Source organism: Microcaecilia unicolor, chromosome 6 (assembly GCF_901765095.1).
Source record: "Microcaecilia unicolor chromosome 6, aMicUni1.1, whole genome shotgun sequence".
In the NCBI taxonomy this organism is placed as follows: domain Eukaryota; kingdom Metazoa; phylum Chordata; class Amphibia; order Gymnophiona; family Siphonopidae; genus Microcaecilia; species Microcaecilia unicolor.
The window spans coordinates 138,008,234-138,032,598 of record NC_044036.1 but is presented as its reverse complement, the minus strand read 5'-3'; the positions used below and the strand labels follow the sequence as shown (position 1 = coordinate 138,032,598).

Genomic DNA, 24,365 nt, shown 5'->3' with positions numbered 1-24,365 from the left:
TGTGTATGCTATAGAATTTGGTATAAACACTTCCCAATATCTTTATCACATGATTACTAAAAATAGTAAAGTGAAAGACACTAGACCTCAAGTTGCTTGCACACAGCAGTTGGCATCTTTGGCATCAGAGCAGGTGCCCAAAGTACAAACTTTGCTAGAGTATTAAATTGCACTTCCACAAGATTTTAAGCTTCCTCTTGAACAGGATCAACTTTTTCATGCACAGAGCACAAAGCACCAATTATATAAACAGTGAAGCTGGGGAAAAGGAAAAAAGTGAAGTCCACTCAAAACCCAAAAAAGTCACATGCATTCCTATTGTCTAGCAATGTCATATTTTCCTCATTCTGTTGAGGACCTGAAAAAAAACAGCTCCTGAAACTATATTAACTTAGAAAACCCATATTGGACTTTTCTTGATTAACCTTATTTCACCATGAACAGCAATAGCAGTTTTAAAGTACAAAATTGAGCTAGTATCTTCAACATTCGTGAGAAGTGAGACTGTTATATTCTGAAGACAAATGCATCTAATACTAATCTGAGACCTATCCATAGGATTTTATTATACCTAGAAGATAAGCGTTTCAAAATAAGGTAGATGGAATCTAATTATCCCACATGAAACAGTATATACCTACATATACACAAGATCAACTTAGATGAGCAAGTCGAGAGCAGTTTTGGGACTAATGGCCAAAAATGCTGTGACCTTTTATAGTTGAGTCCGTGTCCCACATCCTTCACTCCATCCCCTCCACCTCTGGGTCCAACATTGGTCTCTCCCCCTCCCATCCAGCATCTCCCCAACCTTTCCCAACACCCCCTCCCAATAGCCCACAGCTTCATAGATTTCAACAGTCAGAACAGACTCAAAACCAGAAAGGAACGGCTAAATCATCAGATTTTTATGTATTCTTGTATGTCACTGTTATCCAAAAACAAGTTTCAGTTCAAAGTGGTTTACAAATTATGACGATTATCTATCCCTCACTGAAGTCTCTTATTCTAAAACTTGTGAAAATAAATTTTGCTTTAGTGAACTTGTCAAAATTACTCACCCTTCCTAACCAAGCAGGATGTTTTATTCAGGATCAGTATTTCTCAACTCTCACGCCTATTTTTCTTTTACAAAAAAATCAATTTCACTCACCAACTCTTTCCACAGTCAGCTAAACCTCTCTTTGAACCTACTGCTTGAACTATCAGCCAATTAAACGGCTCTTAGATGTCACCTGAGAACTGTCATGACACTTCCCTGCAGGAATGCCCTCCTCTCAATGTACATGCTCAGCACAAAGGTTCCACCAGCCAGAACATTTACAGATTTTAAATGATCAATGCTATTTTTCATCACTCCCCAGTCTAACTTGCACATCTCCTTTAAAACTCTTGTTTTAATCTGAACACTGCAATCTCACCCTGAATTAGGAGTTCTTTCCGAACCAGGAACATATATAGCAATGGCTGTATTCACTCAAGCAATCTCAGCACACTACTTCTACTTATTTCTATAGCGTTACTAGACGTACGCAGCGCTGTACACTTGAACATGAAGAGACAGTCCCTGCTCGACAGAGCTTACAATCTAATTAGGACAAACAGGACAAATAAGAAATAAGGTAACTACTAAGGTGGGGATGATAAAATAAGGGTACTGAACAGGGGTTAGGAGTTAAAAGCAACATCAAAAAGGTGGGCTTTCAGCCCAGATTTGAAGACGGCCAGAGATGAAGCTTGATGTACCGGCTCAGGAAGGCTATTCCAGGCATATGGTGCAGCAAGATAAAAGGGAGAGAGTCTGGAGTTAGCGCGGGAGGAGAAGGGTGCAGATAAGAGAGATTTACCCAGTGAACGGAGTTCCCATGGAGGACTGTAGGGAGAAAAGTGGAGAGGTACTGAGGAGCTGCAGGGTGAATGCACTTGTAAGTCATGTGACCGCACCTCAAATATTGTGTTCAATTCTGGTTGCCGCATCTCAAAAAAGATATAGTGGAATTAGAAAAGGTGAAGAGAAGGGTGACGAAAATGATAAAGGGGATGGGATGACTTCCTTATGAGGAAAGGCTTTTAAAGCAGCTGGGGCTCTTCAGCTTGGAGAAAAGATGGCTGAGGGGAGATATGATAGAGGTCTATAAAATAATGAGTGGAGTGGAACAGGTTGACTTGAAGGGAAAATTAGGTTCTTACCATGATAATTTTCTTTCCTTTAGTCATAGCAGATGAAGCCATTACGTATGGGTTGTGTCCATCAACCAGCAGGGGGAGATAGAGAGCACTCAACTTTTCACAGTGCCTCATGGCCAGCTAGCTCCACTGCCTCTTCAGTATTTGAAGCTTCCAAAGCAGTATGGCAAACCGCAATGGGAACAACACGAACTTTCCTCACAGCGAACGATGGCCCCTTAACAAGGGAATGAACTCATCCTCCTGGAGGGAATAAACTCGTCCTCCACTTTGTATAAACGGAGGGAATACTTGCATCCTCCTGGAGGGAATAAACTCATCCTCCTATAACTGTAACAAGAATCCTGAAGACTGTTTTCCGACTCCCCAAGGAAGGAATATAACTTCAGGAAACAACAGCACCTAAAATCAGAATCACTGCAATACAGACAATCATACAGGGAGGGCTCATGGCTTCATCTGCTATGACTAAAGGAAAGAAAATTATCATGGTAAGAACCTAATTTTCCCTTCCTTGTCATCAAGCAGATGAAGCCATTACGTATGGGATGTAACAAAGCAATCCCTAAATAGGGTTGGAACAAGCCACACCACCCGCTAGCACCTGTGCTCCAAAACGCGCATCCCTCCTGGCAGCCACATCCAGCCTGTAATGTCGGGCAAAAGAGAGCTTAGAAGCCCATGTTGCAGCACTGCAAATCTCATGAAGAGAGAGTGCTCCAGTTTCCGCCCAGAAAGAGGAAATCGCTCTTGTGGAATGTGCCTTAAAGGCTTCAGGCGGAGCCCGGTCAGACAGCAGATATACTGAAAAGATAGCTTCTTTGAGCCAACGGGCAATAGTGGCTTTAGACGATGAAGACCCTCTGCGAGGACCTGCAAACAGCACAAAAAGATGATCAGAGGTCCTGAAAGAATTTGTAATTCGCAGATATTGCAACAGAGTACTGCGCACATCCAAAAGGTGCAACTGCCCAAATGAATCTGGAAACTCCTCCTCAACAAAGGAGGGAAGAAAAACAGGCTGGTTTAGGTGAAACGCTGAAACCACCTTAGGCATGAAGGAAGGCACGGTCCGAACCGTGACCCCTGACTCTGAGAATTGCATTAAAGGGTCTCTACAGGACAGCGCCTGGAGCTCTGACACCCTTCTCGCCGAGGTAATGGCCACTAAAAAGACGGCCTTCAGTGTCAAATCTTTCTCTGAAGCACGCCAAAGCAGTTCAAAGAGAGCCCCCTGAAGGGCCTTCAATACTAACCCCAGGTTCCAAGCTGGACAAGGTGCCCAGACGGGAGGACAGAGCCGAAGCACCCCTCTAAGAAACCGTGCCACATCTGGATGAGCAGCTAAGGACACGCCAATGCTGCCACTTGCACCCGCAGGGAATTATAGGCCAAGCCTTTGTGTATATCATCCTGCAAAAAGTCCAGAATCGGCGAGACAGGAGCCTGCAACAGAGAAAGCGCTCTTGAAACACACCAGACTTCAAACTGGCGCCAAATACTGGCATAAGCTATAGAAATGGAGCGCTTATGGGCCTGCAGGAGAGTGGAAATTACCTTGAGTAGCCTTTGTCTCTCAATTGCGCCCTCTCAATCGCCATGCCATAAGACCAAAGCGGCAGCGCCCTCCATGGCCACCGGACCCTGTGACAAAAGGTACGGAACCAGAGGTAACGGAAAGGGAGCCTCCAACAGCATCTGTCGGAGGTCCGCATACCAAGGCCTGCTGGGCCAATCCGGGGCGATGAGCACCACTTCTCCTGGATGCAGCCGAATCCGCAGGCGCACTCGCCCTATCAAGGCCTACGGAGGGAAGACATACAGCAAGCCCAGGGGCCGGGGTTGAGCCAAGGCATCCAACCCAGCAGAGCGAGGATCCCTCCCGTCTGCTGAAGAAGCACGGGACTTTGGCAATGGAACTGGTCGCCATAAGATCCATCACTGGCTTGCCCCATTTGGCACATATCTGCAGGAATACATCGTCTGCTAGTTCCCACTCCGCTGGATCGATCTGATGCCTGCTTAGATAGTCGGCTTGCACGTTGCTCTGACCTGCAATGTGAGCTGCTGACAGGGACTGTAGATGCAGCTCGGCCCAGTGGCAAATTTGTTCGGCCTGCGTGGCTAGAGCTCTGCACTGAGTGCCGCCATGTCGATTTATGTAGGCCACTGCTGTCGTTTTGTCCGACATCACTCGGACAGCCAATCCTTCCAGGATCACTTAAAAGGCCAGAAGAGCCAGAAACACCGCTTTCAACTCCAGGCGGTTGATAGACCACTCCAACTCGTCGGGCGTCTACAGACCCTGGGCATGCTTCCCCTGGCAATGTGCGCCCCAGCCCTTCAGGCTGGCATCTGTCACCACTAGGCACCAATCGGGGAGCACCAGTGGCATTCCCCGCCGCAACATGCTGTCAGAGCCACCACTTCATACTGAGGCGGGCCGCAGGGAGCCAAGAAAGTCTGCACTGAGAACCCTGAGATACTGGAGACCATCGTTGAAATAGAGAATACTGTAGAGGTCTCAGGTGCGCTCTCGCCCATGGCACCACTTCCAAGGTGGCCGTCGATCCCAACAGCTGGACAATGTCCCAAGCTCGCGGGCGGGGCATCCTCAGGAGCAGACGGACCTGATTCTGAAGCTTGCACCGCCTTTGCTCGGGAAGAAACACATAGCCCGAGGCTGTGTCGAACCTGGCCCCCAAATATTCTAGAGATTGCGAAGGGGTCAGGTAACTTTTGGCCATATTGACGACCCAGCCCAGAGATTGAAGGACTGAAACCACTCTGGCTGTAGCTAGATGACTCTCTTTTTCTGAGTCTGCTCTGATGAGCCAGTCGTCTAGGAACGGGTGAACCCGGATACCCTCTCGCCTGAGAAAGGCAGCTACTACCACCATTACCCTGGAGAAGGTTCGGGGAGCTGTGGCGAGGCCAAAAGGCAAGGCCCGAAACTGGAAATGTTTTCCCAACACCGCAAACCGCAGAAACTTCTGGTGCGGGGGCCAAATTGGTACGTGCAAGTAAGCTTCTTTTCGGTCCAGAGGTGCTAGAAACTCTCCTGGCTGTACCGCTGCAATGACGGAGCGCAGGGTTTCCATGTGAAAATGCCGCACTCTTAAGGACTTGTTTAGCTCTTTTAAGTCCAGGATCGGGCGAAAAGACCCGCCTTTTCATGGCGCCACAAAGTAAATGGAGTAGCGGCCTAGACCTTGTTCGGCGGGAGGCACCGGGGTCACAGCCCCCTATCTGGCACAGACTGTGCAAAGTCTCTTCTACCGCCGCCCATTTGGCGGCAGAATTGCATCGGGACTCCACAAACACGTCTCTCACCGGGGCATCGAATTCTATTCGGTATCCGTCTCTGATCAGGTCCAAGACCCACTGATCTGCGGAGATTTTGGCCCACTCCTCGAAAAAGAGGGAAAGTCTTCCTCCAATGACAGGAAACGAGGAGGGGGCCGGCGCACCAACATTGAGAGGGTCGCCCCTGAACTCCAGGCCTTGAACCGGCAGCAGCGGAATGTTTGTCCGAGCGAAAGGAGTTTCTCTGCTGAAAGCGGGCACGAGAAGTGAACCCAGCATCATGCCCCGGGTGGTACCTTCTAGCTTCACGGAAGCGAGGTCTGTAAGGGAAGCGGATCGCCTGACCCTTAGAGGAAGGCTTCGGCCTATCTTCGGGCAAGCGCTGAGGTTTGGAATCCCCCAGGCCTTTAACAATGTTTTCCAGCTCCTCACCAAACAGAAGGCCTTGAAAGGGCAACTTCACCAACCTTTGCTTAGAGGCCATGTCCGCCGCCCAATGTCGTAGCCAGAGTGCGGCGAGCCGCCACTGCTACAGCCATTTGTTTAGCTGAAGCTCTGACCATATCATAAAGGGCATCAGCCAAAAAGGACAAGGCCGACTCCATCCGCGGAGCCACTTCAGATAAGGTCTCCGCTCCATCACTGGGCTGTTCCACTGCCTGCTATAACCAAGCCAGGCAGGCTCAAGCAGCATAACTGCATGCAGACGCCCGAACAGTGAGACCTGCCAAATCAAAGGACCGCTTCAGAGCTGAATCAAGCCTGCGGTCTTGAAATCAGGGCAACACCTCCTTCAACAGGGAGGGTAGTTCTCTTTATCACAGCCGTGACCAGGGCATCCACTTTAGGCATTGCAAAGCGAGCCAAATATTCCTCACTCAGAGGGTATAATTGCCCCATAGCCCTGGCAACCTTCAAAGGTCCCTCGGGGTCAGCCCATTGAGCCGAAATAAGCCCCTGGATGGAGTACTGCAAAGGAAAGGCTCGAGCAGGCTTTCTGGTACTAGCCATCCCTGGATTAACAGAGGAGGCTGTGCCACTCCCAGGATCTTCAATCGAGAGGGCTTGTAAGGCATCTGAAATAAGCGCTGGCAGCTCCTCGCGGTGGAAAATCCTCACCACAGACGGATCATCAAGCTCCTGTGGCAATTCTGCACCCGACTCTAGCTCCTCAGCCCAAGAAGTTCTGCCAGACCCCTCAGAATACTCATAGCCCGACCACGGTGGGGGAAAGGGGGGTGCGCCACACTCAGAAGGGGAATTAGCCCTTCTGCATTTATCAGGAGGATAAGAAACAGGCAAAGCAAACTCCAAAAGGTCAGGATCCACCGTGGGGGGGGGGGGGGGGGGGCAGGCAGAGGGTCCGAAGATCCCTGTGGAAGAGCTCTTTTAAGCATGTATGCCCTATGCAGCACTAAAACAAAATCAGGGGAGAAAACCGCTCCCTGACCGCCCAGATCCTGCCCAGGGCTATCAGCTCTATTATTAGCCTCACTCAGAGGACCCCCCCCCCCCCCCCCCCAGATTCAGGGCTCTCCGTCGCAACGAAGGCCGCGCCATGTGGAAAATTCAAAATGGTGTCCACTGCCGGCTCAGAGCGCGAAAGATCGCCGCTCGCCATGCTCAGGCCGGCTCTACCGTCTGTACAGCTCGAATTACAGAGCCCCGCTGCTGATTTGCGCTTGCCACATTTAGAACAGCGCTTTACAGTCTCTGAAGCCATTGCCAAAAACAGCGGTAAATTCAAAAATGGCGGTTCGCGCCAAAAACGTCCCGATGGCGGGCCCACCCCGGAGGAGTCAGAAAACACTCTTACCTCACTAGACCGAGTATCACAGCTCCGGTCCTGCAGAAGAATCTCAAGAAAAAAACCTCTTTTCCAAGATCGCTGCGCTAAAGCGCAACGCGACTTTTTTTTTTTTTAACGCTGTGAGGAAAGCAGAGGCAAAAGAGGTAAATAAAATCACTCCGGAGGCTCAGATAAGTGGGAAAGGCAGGGAAAGGCGAACCAATGTGCCTGCATCCACTGAGTGGGAAAGGGCTGACCTATGTGTTTTCAAAGTGAAGCTGCTATAGCCTCTAACACCCCGGCTAACTGGCAAGCCACGAGCCACCCCCAGGCAGATTTTTGATGGAGCTCGAAGAAGCTGCAGCCACCCTGCTTGGGGAGATAGAGAATACTGAAGAGGCAGTGGAGCTAGCTGGCCATGAGGCACTGTGAAAAGTTGAGTGCTCTCTATCTCCCCCTGCTGGTTGATGGACACAACCCATACGTAATGGCTTCATCTGCTTGATGACAAGGAAGCATCTGTTTACGCTTTCCAAAAATACTAGGACTAGAGGGGGCATGCGATGAAGCTACAAAGTAGTAAATTTAAAATGAACTGGAGAAAATGTTTCTTCACTCAACGTGTAATTCAACTCTGGAATTTGTTGCCAGAAAATGTGGTAAAGGCGGTGAGCTTAGCAGAGTTTTAAAAAGGTTTGGACAGCTTCCTAAAGGAAAAGTCCATAGTCCATTATTAAATTGGACTTGGGAAAAATCCACTATTTCTGGAATAAGCAGCATAAAATGTTTTGTACTTTTTTGGGGATCTTGCCAGGTATTTGTTACCTGGATTGGCCACTGTTAGAAACAGGATGCTGGGCTTGAAGGACCTTTGGTCTGTCCCAGTATAGCAATACTTATGTACTTATGTTTCAGAACGTGTTCAGGTAATTTTGCTCACGAAGTCTATTCCAGGCATAAGGTGCAGAAAGATAAAAGAGCAGCGTCTGGAGATAGCTGTGGAGGAGACATGTGCAGATAAGAGATTTACCCAGTGAACAGAGTTCCCAGGGAGGAGTGTAGGGAGAGAGGAGAGTGGAGAGGTACTAAGTAGCTGCAGAGTGAAGGCACTTGTAAGTCAATAAGAGGAGTTTGAACTGTATGCTGAAACGGATAGGGAGCCAATGAAGCGACTTAAGGAAAGGGCTAATATGAGCATAGCAACACTGCCAGAATATAAGTCAAGCAGCAGAATTTTGAACAGATTGAAGAGGAGAGAGATGGGTAAGTGGGAGACCTGTGAGAAGCAACTTGCGATAGTCTAAGCGAGAGGTGATGATAGTGTGGATAAGGGTTCTGGTAGTGTGCTCAGAAAGGAAAGGGTGAATTTTGGTGATATTATAGAGAAAGAAATGACAGGTTTTAGCAGTCTGCTGAATATGTGCAGAGAAGGAGAGTGAGGAATCGAAGATGACCCCAACGTTATGAGCTGATGAGTCAGGAAGGGTGACAGTGTTATCTACAAAAATAGAGAATGGGGGAAGCCAGAGTGTCTACTGAACTTCCATAAAGCTAGCGATAGCAAGGATGAGAAAAAAAAAAAAAAGGGACAGACAGACATGTCTTATCCATGGGTCAACTAATGCTTTTTGGCACATTTTAACACTAGAACAGAATATTCAGGAAACTCCCATTTTAACTTAAGCACAAAATCTTGAAATTTCAAAGGACTTTACTGGAGTGAAAATATACCTAGGACACAGAACACCCCCCTTGGTGCATATAAAAGCCAAGATGAAGAAAAAGGAAAGACAGATTCAAAGCTTATTAATATTTTGCACAAATTCATACAGTAGGGAAAAAAAAAAAAAGCAAAGTTAAGGCTATTTTTGTAAAATCTCAGTGCAGTTGCACTGGAGTCTACATATACTGCAAGTGGAAAAAAATATATAATCCTTTATAATTAGGACTATTACTCTCATTGGAGTCATTTAACCAAAATCTCTGGAACAGTGGATCTCAACTCAGTCCTCAAGACACACCCAGCCAGTCAGGATATCAACAATTAATATGCACAATGTGCATTAGAGTGCATGCAAGTCTACTGTGGATATTCTGAAACTAAGACTGGAAGACAGAGAAGGACTGCCCTAGAAAAATCAAAGCTTCAGATGGATTTGATTCAGATTGTCCATCCTATTTGATAGGCAATTTGTCCTTGACCAACATCTTTCTTTCGCAGAACAAGCTCTTGAAGTAACTGCCAAAATGTTCAAGACAATGTGGAAACTAAAAAGAGTCAGAAATTACTTTAAACAAGAATTCATTTAGATGACTAAATTCACCACTCTCACAACTGGCCCATATTATGGCTTCAGATTTAGGAACCCAACTAGTCTTCTCCTGCTCATACAATACACAAGCTACAGGAAAGCAAGTCCACAGGACAACGGAAAAACAATTCTTTAAACCTTCAAATGTACAACTTTCCTTTCCTAAGAAATTACATGTGCTTCTTTGCTTTTTTTTTTTTCCACCAAACCTTGACATAAAAATCTTAACGCATGGATAAGTCATGTGTTTAATCAGATGCTGAAGTCACAAGGGAGAACACTGTGCTTATTCTTCAGTGACTAGACAAGAACACATGAAATGGATGATCAAACCCCCTCTACCACTCACTTACTCAACATTGTTTTCCCAATGTATATAACAAAAGCAAGGACTAGATTTACTAAAAAAAAAAAAGTGCTACCACATTAATGTGCATTATTTATCATCAAAACTTTCTATACCACTCTGACAGTAAGAACAGAGCAGTATACAGGCTAAGAAAACAGGAAAGGAACGCCATCAACCTAAAGGAAAGCAAGGTAGTCAAGTTTAAAGACAGGTAAAGATAAAAGAAAGCAGAACGCGCACACACAAAAACCCAGGGTTAAGAGGCAACACTGGTAGTTTTATTCAGACTGCTTCTCCAAAAGCTAATTGGAAAAGACAGGTTTTCAGTTCAGTTTTAAAGTCCTTGAAAGAGGAATTGCTCCAGAGAGAAGGGAAAATATTATTCCAAGTGCAAGGAGCAAGGGAAAAATGAACTGTGACATGTTGATTCCAAGTGTGCCCGTTTTGGCTGGACTAAACAATGATCATTTAAAGAACAAATGATTCTTGAGGGGCAGTAAGGAATAGATAAACAGGAAAGATAGGGGATACCAAGGCCTTAAAGGTGAGTAGCAATTTTATAACTAATCCTTTGTTCAACAGGGCACCAATGACATTGTTTCAGATAGGGTAAAATACGATCAGAGCTGTGCTCTGGAGTGATTGAAGTTTAATGTGTGACGGGGTAAACCAGCATAAACATTGCAATAGTCAAGATGGGTGTTGGAAAGAGAAAAATTAAAAGCATGGAATTGTGGAGCGTCAAAGAAGTGACGGATCATTCGCAATTGACGAAAGACTAAAAAAGTAACTTTACTCAGGTTTGAGATTTGTGGCAGAAAGGAGAGAGAGGAATCAAGAATAATACCTAAATGAAAAGACACATACTGGTATAATGAAAGTGCCAAGCAAAGTAATGGGGGATGGATGAGGGACAGATGTACCAGAAAACCAGCAGGCAATCTGGACTGAACATCAATTGATGATCTTTTAGCCAGCTAGCAACTGAATCAAGACAGATCAGATATCACCTAAGACATTTCACTAGGAGTATCTATCTTTAAAGAACAGAGGACAGCTGAAGGAGGTCTGAGCACAGTATTTGCATGTTTGGGTGTAACAACCTGCCAGTAGATGGAGAAGAGGTCCTTAGAGGGATGAGAAGATTTCAAGAGCTTCACAGCTATGTGAGCTCTCTTTTCCCTTTTTTAAGTAAAAAATTATAATCACGATGAAGGAGGCAACATTTTAAGAGATTGGGTCTTGGACTTCTTCCAAACTCTTTCAGCTTGACGATATTGTCGCTTCAGGAGCCAAAGATTAGATGAATACTAAGGACTCCTTTTAGTGGTGCTATGATGACAGAAAGACAGAGAAGCAACCTTGTCAAGGTCTTCTGACAGAAAGGAATGCCAGGGCTTGGTTTGATCATTCAGAGTTTTAGAGAAAGTCTGGAGGGAAGTGGAAAGTGATGGAGAGAGATAACACATCAACTTAAGAGCCCTAATCCAGTAGCCATTGGACACTGGCTGTGTTAGAGACCATGAAGGTAGGAAGAGTTTAAAAGGATGAGGTAGTGATTGGTCCAGGAAAGGGAGAAGGAGAAAAATACAGTAAGAATCATGAGCGTCCTGCATGGTAAGTATCAAATCTAAGGTGTGCCCATCTACATGGGTCAGAAAGGAGATCCACTGATGAATGGAGAGATCAGAAAGAAAATCACAGGATTTAGCACAGGGATTAATGGGGTCATCTACATGAATACTGAAGTCTCCTAGGATAAGTAAATTAGAAAAACAAATAGTGAGTTCTGATAGAGCTTGTCAGTTGTTTTCCAGCCATCTGTAGAAAGAGAGAGAGCAGTAAAACAGAAGAACATACATTGGTGTATCTGAATCAATTTTATCAGAAGCTCTGGGTAGCAGAATGGGGAAGAAATTTCAGATATTTTTCAGCAGTGTAATATATTATTACCAAACTAACATCCAGTTTTGAGGACTGAGAAACATCGTAATGTGGAAGACGACATACATAGAGATGTGATTCCTCAACCTACCTTATCCATGTTTCCATAAGACAGAGGAGGGAAACTGGAAGCTGGTCGTGGCTAAAGGATTTGGAATGTAGAGATGCAGTTAGAGAGACCAATGGAAACATCACTTGGCTTCAAGGGTGAAGGCACTTGATGTGATTGAGACAGTAACTGGACAACCAGAGGAGAAGACCTCTGCTTATACAAGAGGGAGTAGGGCAGTAACAAAATACTGGGATGGGTAGGCAACGGTGGTTGGAGCCTTGGGGAAATGTGGTACAACAAAAAAAATAAAAAAAGGTGGAAGCATTTTACCAGCAGCCTGCCATTAGCAAAGTAGAAACAGATAAAGCAGGAAAATAGAGGGTAAAAAAAATAAAATCAGCACGCACCTTGTGAGAGACACTGAGAACAGAGAGCCCTTGATATAGTGAAGTGAGCTAGTCCAGGAACCTGAAACCTTACAGGGTCAGGTGATTGGGATGAAGCAGTCAGTAGGAGAGTACAGTCCTACTGAATAACACGTACTAATATAGTAACCTACTTTATTTAGTAAATCTAACTTAAAATGCCTCAAAATGACTAAACAGTCACTGACCAAACAGTAAATAAATTTTATGCGAATGTTAAAACTGAATATTAGCTACAGCAATAGGCTCAACATACATCTAAAGTCATCACAATCAGTGTCCCGAGCAGATCATGATGTGTATTTTCAAAGCACTTAGACTTACAAAGTTACATAGAGGCATATTTTCAAAGCACTTAGCCTTCCAAAGTTCCATAGAAACCTATGGAACTTTGGAAGGCTAAGTGCTTTGAAAATATGCCTCATAGTAACCTATGGAACTTTGTAAAGTGCTTTGAAAATAAACCCCCATGTAGGTAATGGCAATCAGGATAGTAAGCCAGCTACCAAGGAAAAGTCACTTCAAAATCAGGTTAAAGCCATCTTTCCATCATCAGGGCCTTACCGAGCATCACTCCTGGAATTCACATATAAATTATGTTTTCATGAATTCAGAATATCATTTATAAACCAGTTTAAGAACACATTTACATGCCTTTTTGTTACATGAAACGTGTAAAAAGTTATTTGCAAGTTCATGGTTTTTTGTTTGTTTTTAATTTGATATTGTTTTTGGACATGTTAAGTATATAAATAATGGTGCAGTTTGATCCTCTCCAACTCCACATTTTTTGCAGTTTAAAACCTGTTGACCTGTTTGTGGATTCCTGAAACACTTTTCAGATAATCAGCAAGGCACTTTTCAAGTACGATCACAAGTTCATTTTGAAACAGTATTTAAAACTGACAGTTTTCACATAAGCATATATAAAATGAAAAACATGGAAATGCCTTGTTTTAGGTTTCAAAGCCCTGAGCAGCATCAGACCAGCCTACATGCTTTACAGACTACATTATCCTGCTATTTGCCTTTTAAGATATGCGCAGGAGACTTCCTGTGAGTGGAGGAGTAACCTAATAGTTACAACAGCAGGCTAAGAACCAGAGAAGCCCAGTTTAAATTCCAATGTGGCTCTGTGATACTGGGTAAAAATCAATTAACCCTCCACTGTCTCAGGTACAAATCATAAGCCATCCAGGGATGGGGAAATACCCACTATACCTGAATGTAACTCACCTTGAGCTACAGCTGAAAAAGGCAAGAGTCAAACCAAAATACTTTTCATCCATGAGGTAAGATTAAAATAAAAACAAATGGGACTATGAAAACAAATTTTACAAAATTAAAAAGGGTTTTTTAAAATATTTTAACAAGTTTTACAAGCAACCTTTCAACAGAAAATATGGATAACATTCCTGCAGTTACAAGAATCATATGTTTGTGACAAATGTTTAGACACATCACATCTGATAAGAGACCAATATATCAAAAGCTCATGTTGTACAAAATCTTATCACAGTTACTACAGGCTTTCACTACAACAAAATAATATCTATTCAAGAGGGATTAACTAAACATGATTAGGCTAGAACATATGAAAACTAATTTATAAGTGCTACATGCGATTCCTATATAACCTACATGTACAAGATGGTGATATTTATGAATAGCAACAAACCTGGAAGCAGGAAAAGAACAGATCATGCAAACTTCTTTTCTAATACCTGACTCCCCATCCAAACACTTTGCTCCTTTCACTAGCCAAGATAAAAACGCATAACATGCTAAATAAGTTAAAATATTTTGCAAACATTAGCAAGTTATAAGATTTCCTCAGAAATATTTCCTTATTACTTCGAAAGGAGTGAAGCCTGTGAAAACTGGGATTGCTTTAATCAGTGGGATTTGAATTAGAGACTTGTATCGTTAAATAAATTTCTGGTTTTTAAAAAGAGAGAGAATGTAATCAGATGTATTATTTCTAACTAAATCCTGAATAATAAGTATGTTCTCAATGAAATGAATTGACTATACGCTGTATTTGGTCTTGAGGAAGCCAACCAGATGATCAATGTGGAATAATGCATTAGATGAGTAATATCTGGGGATAATCAGGTTAATACCATGTTCTCTTTTTTCTATTTACTGTTTAATTGATCTCCTTGTCTTATTTCATTCTCCCTATTTTTCTTCACTTTGTGGTCTAAGAGAGAGAAAGACTGTATATAATCCATATATCTAGTTGGGATTGTTTTCTTCTTATATTGTATTAATGTGCAATCATCTCTGTATTACTGTTTGCAAGTGACCCTTGTAAAATGAAAAATTATAAATGATTAAAAAAAACAGCAAGTTATAGTGAGAGAAAATGACGTACTGAAGGAGCCAATAGCTACTGATCCAGCAAAATATCAGTCACCCCCCCCCCCAACAGACCTTGCCTATGGATCAGAGCTATTTAATAGGTCATATGAAGTTGTAAACTGCAATAAAGATAGTAAGAACAAAAAAAGGATCCACTACTCCTTCAAGGGAACACAAATGCCTAGGAAGTAGCCCGACTTTAAATCGGAGGGCAATGTCAACTCCGTCCGTCCCCCACCCCAGCAGACACCAGACAGTTTAGTGAGCAACAAGAACTCTCCGACTGTCTGAAGGCACAAACGGGAACACTGGAATTTTCTTCTAGAAAAAGGGTCATCCACCCGAAGAGAATTCCCTGGCCAAAAAAAAAAGCTACATCATCTAATTAGGTGAAGTGGAAGAGGTCCGAGGTGCAAGAACTAGATATCTGCTTTGGGGAATGGCAAGAAAACAGAAGTCCAGAGACAGATTTACTAACCAGCTTCATGAAAGGAGCGAACCAATGAGCAGCTCTCGCCCGCTACATAACGGAGACTCATACCTGGCCCGTGTGTTAAAAGAGAACAAACTCTCTCTCTCCGTTGCTACATCTGAGAGGGCTAAAACTTCACTGCCTCTTCTTAAAACGAGAAAGCCGGCTAGGTCAGAGCTGCTGGGCAGGCCCCCCACCAGGCCCACAAGCCCCGAGCGGCGACCAACTAGACCGCAGAAGCAGCCCTCCCACCTCCGATCTGTTACCCCACGACGCCGGCGGCCCTGCAGCAGCTACCAGCGCGTGCCCGAGCCGTTACCCCACCCTGAGGGGCAGCAGCGGAGGAGGAGAGAGAAAGGCCGGCGCGGCGGACTCACCCGCAACAATGGCTCCACGCGACGCCCGCTGGTTCTCTCAGCGAGTCCGGCTTTACCGCCTCACGGGCCCCCTCGCTGGTACCTGCTGCTACCGCCTAGTTAGCCGGGGCCGCCCGTGGCTCCACTTCTCGCTTTATGGCAACTCTCGCCTTTCACTTCCTCTACAGGGATCCCTGCGCTCTCCCCGACGGAAGTGGCTGTCACGAGACCCTGACGTCATCTCGCGCCTCGCCTAGCGCCTCCAGGCGTATTGACGTCGCAGGCATGTACGGGCTCCGAGGCACCGCCCCGCTCGGAATTGGAACGTAGAATAGGGAGGGGCACGTGATTAAACATGGCTTCGTTCAGCCGCCATGTTTCCGTTTTCTTCTTTGTTCTCAAGTTCTCAATCTAACCAACTGAATCACTCTTCTTGGGAAAGGTTTGGGGTTTTATTTCTGCGTGTTTTTCCTTCGGTGCTGAAGATTTTGCAAAAGTAACATCCATGCTTCGACTAACTAGGCATGGCCAAAGTCATTGTATATTTAACCAGTAAAAAATTGATAACCTCATGCCCGGGCTAATTATCTCTTGATTTTTATTTTCTAACATAAGGGGATAACCAGGCACTCAAAAAAAATAAGAGTATTTTTAAAAAGAAAATTCAAATTATACCCTGGAGGAAAGGAGAAACAGGGGTGATATGATACAGATGTTCAAATATTTGAAAGGTATTAATCCGCAAACGAACCTTTTCCGGAGATACGAAGGCGGTAGAACGAGAGGACATGAAATGAGATTGAAGGGGGGGCAGACTCAAGAAAAATGTCAGGAAGTATTTCTTCACGGAGAGAGTGGTGGATGCTTGGAATGCCCTCCCGCGGGAGGTGGTGGAGATGAAAACGGTAATGGAATTCAAACATGCGTGGGATAAACATAAAGGAATCCTGTTCAGAAGGAATGGATCCTCAGGAGCTTAACCGAGATTGGATAGCAGAGCCGGTAGTGAGAGGCGGGGCTGGAGGTTGGGAGGCGGAGATAGTGTGGGGCAGACTTATACGGTCTGTGCCAGAGCCAGTGGTGGGAGGCGGGACTGGAGGTTGGGAGGCAGGGATAGTGCTGGGCAGACTTATACGGTCTGTGCCAGAGCCGGTGGTGGGAGGCGGGGATAGTGCTGGGCTGACTTATACGGTCTGTGCCAGAGCCGGTGGTTGGGAGGCGGGGCTGGTGGTTGGGAGGCGGGGATAGTGCTGGGCAGACTTATACGGTCTGTGCCCTGAAGAGCATAGGTACAAATCAAAGTAGGGTATACACAAAAAGTAGCACACATGAGTTTTCTTATTGGGCAGACTGGATGGACCGTGCAGGTCTTTTTCTGCCGTCATCTACTATGCTACTATGTAATTCCAAGAAAAACTCTTGATATAGAAAAAAAGAGTAATATACATCAAAATCGTCATAAGTAAAATATTTTGATAATCTTAAATCAACTAATTACTGTTATCATATTAGTCCACCAGGTATAAAGGATGTAAGGCACTATAACAAAAAAATATCCTATATGAGGTTAAAGGAACTATTGTTAGTAATATGTAATTTATCTTTAAAATCAAGCATGGTACCGGAAAATTGGAGGGTGGCCAATGTAACGCCGATTTTTTAAAAAGAATCCAGAGGAGATCCGGAAAATTATAGACAGGTGAGCCTGACATCAGTGCAAAATGGTAGAAACTATCACAAAGAACAAAATTACAGAGCATATTCACAAGCATGGATTAATGAGACAATGCCAACATGGATTTAGTGAAGGGAAATCTTGCCTCACCAATCTATTACATTTCTTTGAAGGGATAAACAAACGTGGATAAAGGTGAGCCGGTCAATATCATGTATCTGAATTTTCAAAAGGTGTTAGAGTACCTTATGAAAGACTCCAGAGGAAATTGAGTCATGGCATAGGAGGTAGTGCCCTATTGTGGATTAAAAACATTTAATGTGAGCAAGTGCAAAGTGATGCATGTGGAAAGGAGGAACCCAAATTATAGCTACGTAGTACAAGGTTCCACTTTAGGAGTCACCAACCAGGAAATGTGGTGAAGGCTTGCAACATTTCCAATTGGGGTTGGTGGCAGCAGTGAGCATTGTGGGTAATGGTGAAACAGAAAGGACCAGTTATGTGGATTTCAAATACTTGATTCCTTGCTCTGCTCTCCCCAGCCCTCAGGCACACATGGTTGTTAAGGAAAGCAAGTGCTTGCTGTCTGTCACATTCTTGGTGACACACCTGTCAATTCTTTGGTGACACACAAGTGTGCCCTGACACACTGGTTGAGAGCCACTGCTTTAGGGTAACCTCAATGTCCGGGGAAACTTCCAGGTTCTACTAGACAACTCAGTCCAGAAGGAGGCTGAAATACCTTAAAGGGACACTAATGATATCTACCAGGGGTACAAAGTCATGGAGTGAGCACTCTTTCCCGATAGTGCGCACAAGCATGTACTGTTAAATGCACAATAATTAACTGGGAAAGAGTACACATTTTTGAAAGAGTGAACGCAATTGATGGCACATGAAAAAAAAAAACCCCACAGAATTTCATGGGGGTTTTTTTTCAGCTCTTCATTTGGCAATGATGGGAAATGTCATTCACATTTCCTAGGTCATTTCAAATGAATTCACTTACCTAATATCTTCATCTTCATGAGTTAAGTTCTGATGCTTACGCTCTTCAGAGGAATTTATAGGAGATGATGATGACTCTCAAAACCATAGAATAGGCTTTTGGCCTCTAAAATAGCAAAAGAAGGGGGGGATGCTGGGCCAGCCTTAAGCAGGGGTGGCTACAGAGGGCCATGCTCTCCTAGGGGCCCCACCCCAGCATCCTCCCCGTTTCCAAACTCCCTAACCTACCTTAAAACAGCGTTTCTGCCCAGAGGGCTCAAGGCAGCGCCAGTGACTTGCTTAGGCTGTCTGCCACCAACACTAGAGCCTGCTATGTCCTGCCTCCCTCTGATGTAACGTCTTGCTTCCACAAGGGCGGGACTCAGCAGAGAGCAGGCTGTGTTGTTGGTGGCAGACAGCCTATGCAAATCACTGCTGCTGCCCTGAGACCTTTAAATGCTGTGTGTCTTATTTTATATCTATGAGCCAAGTGGCACTTAACACACACTAAGCATTAGTAAAAGGGTCCCTAAGTTTACTATCTGTATTTTAGAGGGTCTTTTATTAAACTGCATTGTTTTGGGCTTAATGCACTTTAATGCAGAATTTTAACGCACAGGGGCATTCCCAGTATTTTTAATTGCAGGTCACACAGTCGCGGTACTTGCTGAGACTTAATGCAGGGGCACTTACTTCCTCCTATTTAGGAGTCACTGTGTTCCTGCATACACTCTGCGTTAGTCACTTAGCACATAGGAAGTGTAACGTGCTAGCTGCTTAATGCTTCCATGCCTTCTCTTTGCCTATCTACACCCCTGACAGAAAAATCCTGAAAAATTCAGTAACACATGGTAATAAACGACTACAAAACCTGTTCATGCAGTCGCATGATAGCCTCTTTCTGGGCGTTAATCCCCAAATTCTATAAATGGAACCTAAAGTTTTGTGCGCCCAGTTATAGAACAGGGACAGTTACATGCGTAATTAGTTCTAAGTTGGCACTTAATTGGAGATAAGTACCAATAATTAGTGTTAAGCACTAATTAGCAGTTGTGCATGTAACGAATGCCCTTATTTTACTGAGCGCGTAGTTTTTCTCACGCACAGCTACAAAGGGGGTATTAATGTGGGAGGGGCATGGGCATGCCAGACACGTTCTGACTATTCCTGGGCGCACTTTTATCTGCCCCACTGCTAATTTTAGGCGCCAGCCATAGACATGGTGAAAGTGGTCACGCCTAAAGTTCAGAACATACCTGCAGCCTTACGCTAGCATTCTATAACAGATTTGGTGTGCAACTCTGCTTTTACAGCATACTGGCTTAGCGCCCAGTTTCTGGCACCTAGGGTCTTAGTTACTAAGCCATGCTGTAGGCGTGCTAGCGTTTTTAGACACCCATGTATTCCTATGGGTGCCATCTATACCAACTACTACTATCCCTTCCTCTCCCTTAGACATCCTCTGTGCTTGTCTCATGCTTTCTTTAATTCAGATACAGTCCTTGTCTCCACCACCTCCATTGGCAGGCCATTCCATGCATCCAGCACCCTTTCCATAAAGAAGCACTTCCTTAGAGTAATTTACCACCTGAAATTATCTATCTACTTATCATTTCTATAGCGCTACAAGGCATATGCAGCGCTGTACACCATACACAGAAGACAGTCCCTGCTCAAAGAGCTTAAAAATCTAGATAAGACAGGTAAACAGACAGAACAATTAGATATCTCAGAGCTTCCCCTACCTCGATTCAAAATCCTATTAAAAAATTAACTTTTTTTCAGGGGAGATATTACAGACGTTTAAATACTTGAAAGGTATTAATATAGAAACAATTATTTTCCAGAGAAGGGAAAGTGGTAAAACTAGAGGATATGAATTGAGGTTGCGGGGTGGTAGATTTAGGAGTAATGTCAGAAAATTGTTTTTCACTAAGAGGGTGGTTGATGTCTGGAATGACCTTTTGAGGGAGGTGGTAGAAAAAATCTGTGTCCGAATTCAGAAAGGCATGGAATGAACACAGAGGATTTCTAATTAGAAAATGAATGATATAAAAAAACAAAATTTAAAGGGTTGCATATGATTTGCATGTCAAGTGGTGCTTAGATGGCTACTCTGGCTTCAACAACTAAGGCTGGTGCTGGGTTGCCTTATATCGTCTGAGTCCCAAATATAGCAATCCAGTTTAGGATGGGCTGGATAGAGCTTTGACGGAAATTCCAGTGGTTTGGAATGTGAGGACAGACTTTTACGATCTTTGTCCCACAAACGATAAGATGGATTTAGATAGGCTGGAGTTGGCTTTGACAGCAACCCCAGTAGTTGGAACATAAGCACAAAGCTGGGCGGACTTCTATGGTCTATGTCCCATAAGCACCAAAGAAAAACCATGATCAAGTATATAATATCACTAGTAAAAAAGGCCCGTTTCTGACACAAATGAAATGGGCGCTAGCAAGGTTTTCCTCGGAGTGTGTATGTTTGAGAGAGTGTATGTGAGAGTGACTGTGTGTGAGAGAGAGAGTGAATGCGAGTGTGTGTGTGTGTGTGTGAGAGTGAGTGAGTCTGGGTGCGAGTGTGTCTGTGAGAGAGAGTGTGTGTGAGAATGAGAGTGTGTGCAGGTGCGTATGTGAGACAGTGTGAGAGAGAGAGAGTGTTTCACACAGATACAGTGTGTGCAAGAGAGAGAGTGTGTGTGAGAGACACAGACTCTCTGTGAGACTGAGTGTATGAGAGCAAGAGAGTGTGTGTGGCTGTGTGACACATAGAGAGTGAATGTGATATAGTGTGAGACATAGAGTGTGTGAGAGACAGTGTGTGAGAGTGAGAAAGAGAATGACATTGACTGTGAGAGAGAGAGTGTGTGTGTGTGTGTCAGAGATACCTCCCCCCTCTCTGGTTTCAGCCCCCCCCCCTCTCTGTCTGGTGTCTAAACGTTACTGTGCAGGACACTGAGCTCTGGCTGTGCTTCAAGGAACTGACCAACCCTATTTAATAGAATGCACCTCCAACATTCTGAAGCCGAGAAACCTTGTGTGGTTGGTCACTTCTGCTTGTGACGAACCCGGAAGTACGTGATGTCAATTCAGGAGATGGATACAGAGAGCAGGAATGCCGCAGCCATGCAGTCAGCTTCAGAATGTTGGAGGTGCGTTTTATTATATAGGATGTTCATTGCTGATGTAAATCTTGAAATGATAATGAATATGACTGTTGGGCAGACTGGATGGGGCATTCAGGTCTTTATCTGCCGTCACTTATTATGTAATTGGTCTTTAATATCCCCCTCTAGGCAGTAGCCTGACTGTAGTACAAGTGCATCGATTTTTTTGTGATTTTTAAAAATTGAATCTGTTAAGTATTTTATTTTGGATGAATGTGTTCTTTGTGACCGAGTCCTTTCCTGCTCCTCAAATTATTATATAGAAGATTGTAAGCTCTGTCGAGCAGGGACTGTCTCTTCATGTTCAAGTGTACAGCACTGCGTACATCTAGTAGCACTATAGAAATTATAAGTAGTAGTAGTAATGTGTTCTTTGTGACCGAGTCCTTTCCTGCTCCTCTAATTATTATATAGAAGATTGTGCACCGCTTTGGCCTGTAAAGGCGGTATATAAGCACACAGCTTTGGAATACACTGCCGCGCAACCTAAGAACGATTCATGAACAAGCTTCCTTCCGCAAATCATTGAAGACCCACCTGTTTGAAACAATCTACGGAAAGAGCCAAAACACATAGAGTCCACACTCACTATTCATCAACGTATCACCCCCCTTAATTCCACATCACCCATACATATACTCACAGAAATATGTACACCCAACATATGTCTTTGTGCTTTACTACTGCCCTTAAGCTTCCCATTGTCTCCTTCCAATGTGTCAATGTTGATGTCCCATTGTAATATTCCTAACGATAGTTCGACTCTCGCATAACCTGTACAATGTAACCCATAACCAAGCTGTACAGCTGTATTTCCACTATTCATATCTTATTGTAAGCCACACTGAACCCGCAAAGAGGTGGGAAAATGTGGGACACAAATGCAATAAATAAATAAATAAATACAAATATCAAATTCTAATTAAACTTAAACTTACTCCAGAGCCTGTCCCCTTTCATCTTCATTCTATGTCTCCTTGTTCCAGAACTTCCTTTCATTGAAGGATTCTCACTTCTTGCATATTAACGGCATAGAGGTATTTAAATGTCTATCATATCTCCTTTCTTATGCCTTTCTTCCAAAGTATACATATTGAGATCTTTATGATGAGCACACTGGCCATTTTAGTAGCCACCCTCTGGACTGACTCCATCCTAATGAGGTGGCAATTGCTGGCAATTCCTTTACTTATGCACCAAAGCATCCTTATGGTTTTTGCCATCACCTTTGCTACCCTTGCAAATAAAAACAGATCTAAGGAGCATACGTTAAGGAAAAATTTAGGCATACAGGTTAGAATTGAGATGTCTAGGTCAGGACATCTCAATTTCTGTTAGTATTTTAGAACAGGGTCGGCCACTCAGAGCATGTTCTAAAATATAGGGTAACGCCTGACGAGTCAAGGAAGGATTCCCTATGAAGAATCAAAGTGTCCAGGGAAGGGACATTAGGCGATCAAACCAGGCAGAATTTACAAGAGGTAGAAAAGTTATTGAGAAACGAGATACAACGGACTCAACATGGTCCCGTGTTTTGGCAAAAAATGCCTGCTTTAGGAGTCACAGCATCTATGTGCACAATGTTTATGTTTATTAAAATTTTTGATATACCACCTCTACTCAGCAGTTCACAACAAATTAAAACAAATTGTAATAAAATATAAGCAGAAAATAACTCCATAATATATAGGACAGAACAATCATACAGGCATAACACACAAGTCAATCAAATAGCTAACTGCATAGACGACCAGTGGCCAACAACCTACATTTAAGAACGGAGAGGTGAAAAACCAAATGCTAAAAAAATTAGATTTTAGTAGAACCTTAAAAGCAGAGGACAGTTCAGAATGTAAAACTGGAGAAAGGTCATTCAAAAGTTTAGGTACAAGAAAGTAAGCAGTGTGTCGTGTCGACTCGTAATGAGCCAGCTTTGGAGAAGAACCAAACAATTTGAGTCAAGAGAGTAAAGAGAGTGAGAAGGGGTGTACGGAATAATAAGAGTGTAAGATACGCAGGACTACCGCAGTGGAGTGTCTTGTAAGTTAAACAGAAAATTTTGAACCAAGAGCCAGTGAAGTGAAAATAAAAGAGAAGTAATGGAATCAGATCAGTGAGCTTTACTCTGCCCTCTCAAAATGGTAAATTATAAAGCCTGCAATCACATCAATATTTGAACTCCGCTCAAGAACAGATAAGTTTGGGATACAAATGTAGCAAATAACTAAATAAATGGAGGACAGGCCTATCATATCTGTTAGCAAGGTAGGTTTGGGGAAATTACACCTGTTATTGCTGGTAGCTAGGCATGAATAACAGGGAACCGGGTGTCCTAGAGATCATCAGTTTGTGTTCAGAACATTTTATGTGTGTAAACAACACAAACTGAATCTACTTTATATGTATAAAACTTCCCAAATCAATGCTTGTAAAGTTGATTTACACACATTTTAAAACTATGCATGCATTAATTTCGGAAACTGTGAAATGCTTGAAAATCTACCAAAACTACCCAAAATGATCTCCATTAGGATCTGCCATTGACATCAATCTGCCCACTGTTAAATGGGTTTGACAGACCATTGGTTTGACTGACTTACCCCCAAAACAAACTTCTATAGTTTCTCTGATGCTTTTCAATTTCATTTCCCATTAGAACATGCACTTAAACGAGTATCAACCTATTTCAGCTAGTTGCTTTTTCATAAATCTTAAGCAAGAAAAATCAGGAGCTAAAAGCACCACATGCACTTGGATGTAAGTTTATAAAGCAGGAAAAGTCTCCCTCCTTAAACAGGACCAGTGACTTGGACGTTCTTCATTCGGGTGTTTGTAGTAAAGGCATGGTGCATATTAAGAAATTTACCAGCTCTCCTGGTTCAGGTGTGAAAATCTGGTGCAAGCTATTTTCCTTCCCAGTGCCTTCCCAAAACATTGAGGAGCTCAGCGCTTTTCCTGCAACAGTTTTCAAAAGACAGCGTGG

The 24,365-nt window shown here is 43.8% G+C and overlaps 1 protein-coding gene across 2 annotated transcripts in view; it reads right to left on the bottom strand.

The window, feature by feature from the left end:
* Positions 1-24,365, bottom strand: part of RAB7A (RAB7A, member RAS oncogene family) — a 77,868-nt gene extending 53,503 nt beyond the window's left edge. The window contains exon 1 of one of the 2 annotated variants that reach the window (XM_030205249.1): positions 24,249-24,365. The gene's annotated coding sequence lies outside the window, so the exon portion shown is untranslated. Of the gene's footprint in view, positions 1-15,577; positions 15,782-24,248 lie in introns of those variants that run through there. The other variant, XM_030205248.1, reaches the window with a different exon arrangement.